Source organism: Anabrus simplex, chromosome 13 (genome assembly GCF_040414725.1).
Source record: "Anabrus simplex isolate iqAnaSimp1 chromosome 13, ASM4041472v1, whole genome shotgun sequence".
Taxonomy (NCBI): domain Eukaryota; kingdom Metazoa; phylum Arthropoda; class Insecta; order Orthoptera; family Tettigoniidae; genus Anabrus; species Anabrus simplex.
The window spans coordinates 48,439,209-48,445,662 of NC_090277.1; positions in this window are offsets into that span (position 1 = coordinate 48,439,209).

Below are 6,454 nucleotides of genomic sequence, written 5' to 3' on the forward strand. Positions count from 1 at the left end.
ATCCGGAAGATAGAGGGTTGAACCCAACTGTCGGCAGCCCTGAATATCGTGTTCCATGGTCTCCCATTTTCACACCAGGCACTTAATAAAGGCCACGGCCACTTCCTTCGCATTCCTAGACCTATCCTATCCTATCATTGCCATAAGACCTACCTGTGTCGGTGCGACGTAAAGCAACTTGTATAAGAAAAGATTTACCGAGCTCCATAGCTGAAGTCGCTTAAGTGCGGCCAATATCCAGTAATCGGGAGATAGTGGGTTCGAACCCCACTGTCAGCAGCCCTGAACATGGTTTTCCGTGGTTTCCCATTTTCACACCAGGCAAATGCTGGGGCTGTACCTTAATAAAGGCCACAGCCACTTCCTTCGCATTCCTAGACCTATCCTATCCTATCATTGCCATAAGAACTACCTGTGTCGGTGCGATGTAAAGCAAATAGCAAAAAAAAAAGGCTAAGTTTCATATTTTAGTAATTGTTGTAGTTGTGTAAAAAATGCTCCTCGTGACAGAGTTTACCTCATAACCTGCACAAAATGTATTTACAAGCTCTATTATGTGTCGGGATTAAAATTTGCTGTTGATTTTTTATGCACGGTAAGTATAACAGCGTTATTTTTCACATTCAATTAGGTCCATGCCCTTCAAAATAGTAAAATTCAAATCTTGAAAATTAAATATATATATTAATCTTTACACAATTATACAATGTATAACAAAATTTATTTGTACATCTATAAGGTATATTTTTAATAAATTTGATTCCATTTCTCATAAAATTGTGTCACGAGGAGCTTTTTTTTATTGCATGTCAAATAATTGTATAGAAAGAAGAATAACTTCAAAATAAAATTACCTAAGTGAATGAAATTTAGTTAACAACTTACTAGAATGGGTCTGTGTATGTGACATAAATTTCATTACATTCACTTGAAAATTCTACAAGTTTGAAATTTCAGTGTACCACCCCCTTAAAAACTCGACTCAAGCTCATTCGTCAACTAACGTCATTCCATGCCAACTCTCCGCTGACAGCTTGAAACATACCACTCATTTGAGCAGCTCGTTTCCTTACTCCCAAGTCTTCCCAGTCCGAATTTTACATTTTTTGTAACACTACTCTTTTATCGGAAATCACACAGAAAAAAATCATGCTGCTTTCCTTTGGATCTTTTCCAGTTCTCGTGTCAAGTAATCCTGGTGTAGGTCCCATATACTGGAACCATAGGGTCTTATCAGAGACTTACACATCACAATGAAGCGAGAGAGTGAAGAAGGGAAGGGAGCACTGACGTTCAATTGTGATTACGAAACTCTCATCCACTAATCATCTAAATGCTGAATGGGGTACAGTATTTTTTTAAACGCTGTAATCGCAAGACATTCCGGTCTGATTTATACTGCGCTCGATATAAGCCGCCAGTTATATTTTCTTATATTTTGATATTCAAATAAAACTAGTACGTTATAATTTCTGCGTTACAATTGACAACTCTACCGTGGCTCTACGCCTCTGCATTTGGGAGACGGGACAGGGCTGGACCACGGCTGGCCCCAACCGTTGGCTGTCCTGGGAATGGGTTTCCGTGGTTCTCCATTCTCCTGCACTAAGGCGAATGCCGGGACAGTTCGTAGTATACGCCAGGGCCACCCAACCCCTCTCCTTCTCTGCACATCTCCTTCACCGTAACAAATCTCCCGGCCTGAGAGACGGCGTAACCGTCCAAGAGGCCCGCCTCCCCCTTCAAGGGAGGAATGAAAACTTTTTTCTATTTGCTTTACGTCGCACCGACACAGATAAGTCTTATGGTGACGATGGGACAGGAAAGGCCTAGGAATTGGAAGGAAGCGGCCGTGGCCTTAATTAAGGTACAGCCCCGGCTGAAAACGTGTAGTAGTAGTAGTAGTAGTAGTAGTAGTAGTAGTAGTAGTAGTAGTAGTAGTAGTAGTAGTAGTAGACAAAGGTACAGGGTTTAAGCGTACAAGTTGCTGGTGGTACCTACTGTTTACAGTGCACTATGTCTTCTGGTATGGGCTAGAATAAATTTGTTACGTACTGCCATTGCCCTGTCTCAGTCTCATCCTTGGCTTTGACAATATGAAAGTGACCGAGGTATGAGCGATGCTAGTACTACCATTCTTTATGCAGCCAGTCCCTGTTATGAATGGTGTGAAAATATCGCTAATAGGGTCGGTTGCTGCATACATTTCAGTGGGCTTGGCACACTGATATGTAACAGCAACTTCTGGCTCGGCGAGGAAAGTAACGGGAAACTGTCTCACTCCTCATTTCCCTAGTACGCTTCTTCAGTGACACCTAGGCAATTATGACAGCCTTTGGCGGAGCTGTGAAAGAACAAACCAGCCTTCGGGCAGAATACCCAACATACATACATACATACGATTGGAATGAGTGTATTTCCATTTCTTAAAGAAAATTACTGCTATTCATTCAACAAAAGTTATATATTTGCATAACTCAACAAGTGTACTGCTTGATTTTGCACAGTGCCCTAGTGTTGTGTTTCCTTCCCTGTTATAAACTATGCATTTCATTTTTGTTCTGTATTGAAGTGCAATTGTAAGAAATAAATTGACGAGAGGGTCCAACTTTTCAATGTAATATATAAAATAAATAATATTACTTGATATATTGTATTTATTTTTTAATAATTCTGACGTTCCCTGTTCACTGAAATTTTGAAAATAATATTTCAATCTTATCAGGCGTCCGACGATAATAGGTAGCCTGTAAATTGAGAGGGAGTTTCATCCTGAGTGAGGTTTGAGGTTGTGAGCCTAACGCGTTATTGTATCCGGTCAAAATACATGACCAGCACTGAATATAAATGACTTACTTCTTACACCGTACATTGAAAATGACGTAGATTTCTGCCGTCTTTCTTTTCTTTCATTATTTTCTGCCCTCATTTCAAACTCGCGTTTCACCGCAGTGATCGAGAGTAAGTGGGAGAACTTTGCCCAACCTTCACGGCCTGTGACGTTACCACAGCGTCACTGCGGTTGAATAGCATACGCTAATCACCTGCCTGCCCGCCCGCTTGCCCATCGTTAGCACCTGTGAACTAGCCTATATACAGATATGTACGGTGAGTTGCATAACTTTTAGGGATCCTGATATTTCAGATCGCTAATATTTATGCAAATCTCTTGCGCTTTGGTTAAATACGTTTGCATTCTGGCCTAATCGTTCCTAAAAACTCCTTTCACACCAAAGCTTCAAAACCAGTTGTGCTAAGCTTTGATACGCCACTCAATCCGTTAAATGATATTACTGCTGCGAGTCTACGATAATAAACCCATCAACAACGGGCAGAACAGTTGGTGGAGAAACAATATAAGGAGCCACTGAAATCATATTTTCTCTGCCATCGCGTGCGTGCCATTGGCAACAAGCGGTGTCTTATCAGAAGCTTCTCTACAATTGACCGGGTCATTAAACTATAATGAGTTGTAAGATTCTGACGGACTGGGACATGCGCCTCAGCAACAAGAATTGTCTTGGGAACTGGCTCATTATTGATAAAGCCTGTTGAACTCTTTAAAGACTTTTGTAACAGAAGGAGAAATAGATACATACAAGAAAGACAAGCAAAATATTTCAGTAAATACAACTTAATTGTAAGTTACAGGAGAACACAAATGACAGAATAAATGTTAGGTTTCTTTTTTTTTCCTTACAGTGTATTAGCAAGTATCTTCCAGGTCGCTATTCCGTAATGTAGTGAGAGTAACATCAATTCTACGGGGTCCTTTTTTTTACAATTTGCTCTACGTCACACCGACACAGGTAGATCTTATGGCGACGATGGGAAAGGAAAGTTCCAGGAGTGGGAAAAAGCGACCATGGTCTTAATTAAGGTACAGCCCCAGCATTTGCCTGGTGTGAAAATGGGAAAGAAAGACAAGGGCTACGAAGGGCGTGAAAATGAAAGACACCCTATATCTCGCAAACCGAGTCCAGTTTAGGTAGGAACAGAAAAATGTTGACCGAGGTACGTCAAATATCTGATTGAGGACAGAAATCTGTTCGTATTGCCATTTATAATGCCTGGAAGGTATGCATAGCCACTTAACAGCGCGGACGGACAAGGTGCCGGCTTAACTTCTAGTCATTCCACTGCAAGGACACCTGTGTCATGCTGCTGTTGAGCAAGTTGTGGCCCTCCCAGGCTGTATACTCCTGCTGTGTGGATTACAATGTGAATGGGCATACGTACCTACTACTGGCGTGCATTTTTGGAACATGAGATGGATATCCAGTAGTGAACAAGACGTGCCTTGCTGTATATGCAACCATCATCACGCGCTAGTGAGGATAGGAATCTGTTCATATAGCCGTTTATAACGCCTGGAAGGTATGCATAACCACTTAACGGCGTGGACGGACAAGTTGCCGGAATAACTCCTAGCCATTCCAGTGCAGGGACACCTGTGTCACGCTGCTGTTGAGCGGGTTGTGTAATCTAAAATGCCCGAATTCGCTCCAATTCGTTCGAGAGGGCATGTTCAAAGCGAAGTTGGCCAAATAGGGAGGATGACCTTGATTTCTTTACTGACGTTGCATGCAATGTGGTTCATCCAGAGATGAGTAAGCCCTTGTGTAGAAACAGCCAAAGCCGAGAATCTGGAGGCATAAAAGGATGATGGAATGGTTGAGTTAACCCTTAATTTTGAGTTGAAAGTTTACCATGCCACGTGAATCAATAGACGGCGATAGAGCTTATCACCGAGTATTTCGAGGAATTACAAAAGAAAACATAACTAGCACGTGTGTTACAAAGATTTCCGACCATTCAATACTCTTCCCGAGGAGGACTAAATAATTAAAAGAAACAAAACAAACCCCATGGCATTAGAGCCCTTGAAGGGCCTTGGCCTACCAAGCGACCACTGTTCAGCACGACGTCCTGCAGATTACGAGGTGTCGTGTGGTCAGCACGACGAATCCTCTCGGCCGTTATTCTTGGCTTTCTAGACCGGGGCCGCTATCTCACCGTCAGATAGCTCCTCAATTCTAATCACGTTGGCTGAGTCGACCTCGACCCAGCCCTCAGGTCTAGGTAAAAAATCCCTGATCTGGCCGGGAATCGAACCAGAGGCCTCCGAGTAAGAGGCAAGCACGCTACCCCTACACCACGGGACCGGCGACTAAATAATTAGGGCATAAAAATATTAATACCTGTGCTAATTTTATCAAAGTGGATAGATATTATAGATGTGTTACCACGAACTTCCACCATTAGTAGAATCAAGGACGGATGGATGGAAAGGAATACCTCTATCCGTGACGAAATAGCACGTGAAGAAGCAAGTATCCAGGGGCAAGGTCGAAAGAACATAGCTCGCCTCATCTTTGAAAAGCAAATTCGTTTATAGCCATACTAGACAAATATGAACCGAACGTAGAGCTTGTTTTGTATGACACTAGTACCTACCAGATAGCAACTATGAAAGTAAGGAGGGGAATCAATAGCATACTTAGGTAGTGGCTCGTGGTTGCCAAACTATCATTCCAAGATGAAAGACCCTGACGTCCCCATTCAATCGTCCTTTACGTAGCACAGGGAATACCTAGGATAAATTTTTTCGCCCCCACCCACAGAGGTACAACTACTGTAAATACACTAGGTTAAACTTTGCATACGAAAATTATAACAATGCAAAGAACGTTGTTTGAATTAATAAAGGTGTATATTAGAAAAGGAAACTCGGCACTAGTGACAATAATTATTTGCTCCGAATGGAGGAAGATTCAGGCTTCATTAAAATCCAGTCCAGTCTAATCCAGTGCAGTCGACCGACCTCTCGCTGATCGATAGATATCGCTTGGTTGCCAGGAGACGAACCCACGTCAAACGACTGGTAGCCATTCACAAACCCGTTCCGTTCTGTATACACTTGAGAGATACGGGCTGCTTGCTAACTACACCACCACTACACGCACCAAAATAAGTTCGATTCATTTAATCAGTTACCCCTTGTGATTCAGTGTTTACAACCACATTTCGCTCTCCAAAATAACTAATGAAAACAACAGAATGGAAAATTATTATTATTATTATTATTATTATTATTATTATTATTATTATTATTATTATTATTATTATTATTATTATATAATTCGCTGGGGCCATCAAGGACCACGTTAAGTATTGTTGGATTTGACACTGAACTTGGCCTTCTTTAGAGCCCAAATTTCCCTCATTCTTTGTGAGCGGGCCTGCTTACGCTCCTCTGTCCAAGGGGCACCGTGTCTTCTCTTCGGTTGCTCGTCTCGGTTTATCACGTTCGTCAATATTTTCTTGCGGAAGCGATCTCTGTTAAGGGCGTCTTCAGCTGAGATATGTAGCATTTGCAGGTCTTCTTTGGTATTTCTAAACCAGGGAATTGTGGTTTTGGAGTTTGAATCAAAAAAGTGAAAGATTTCTTTAC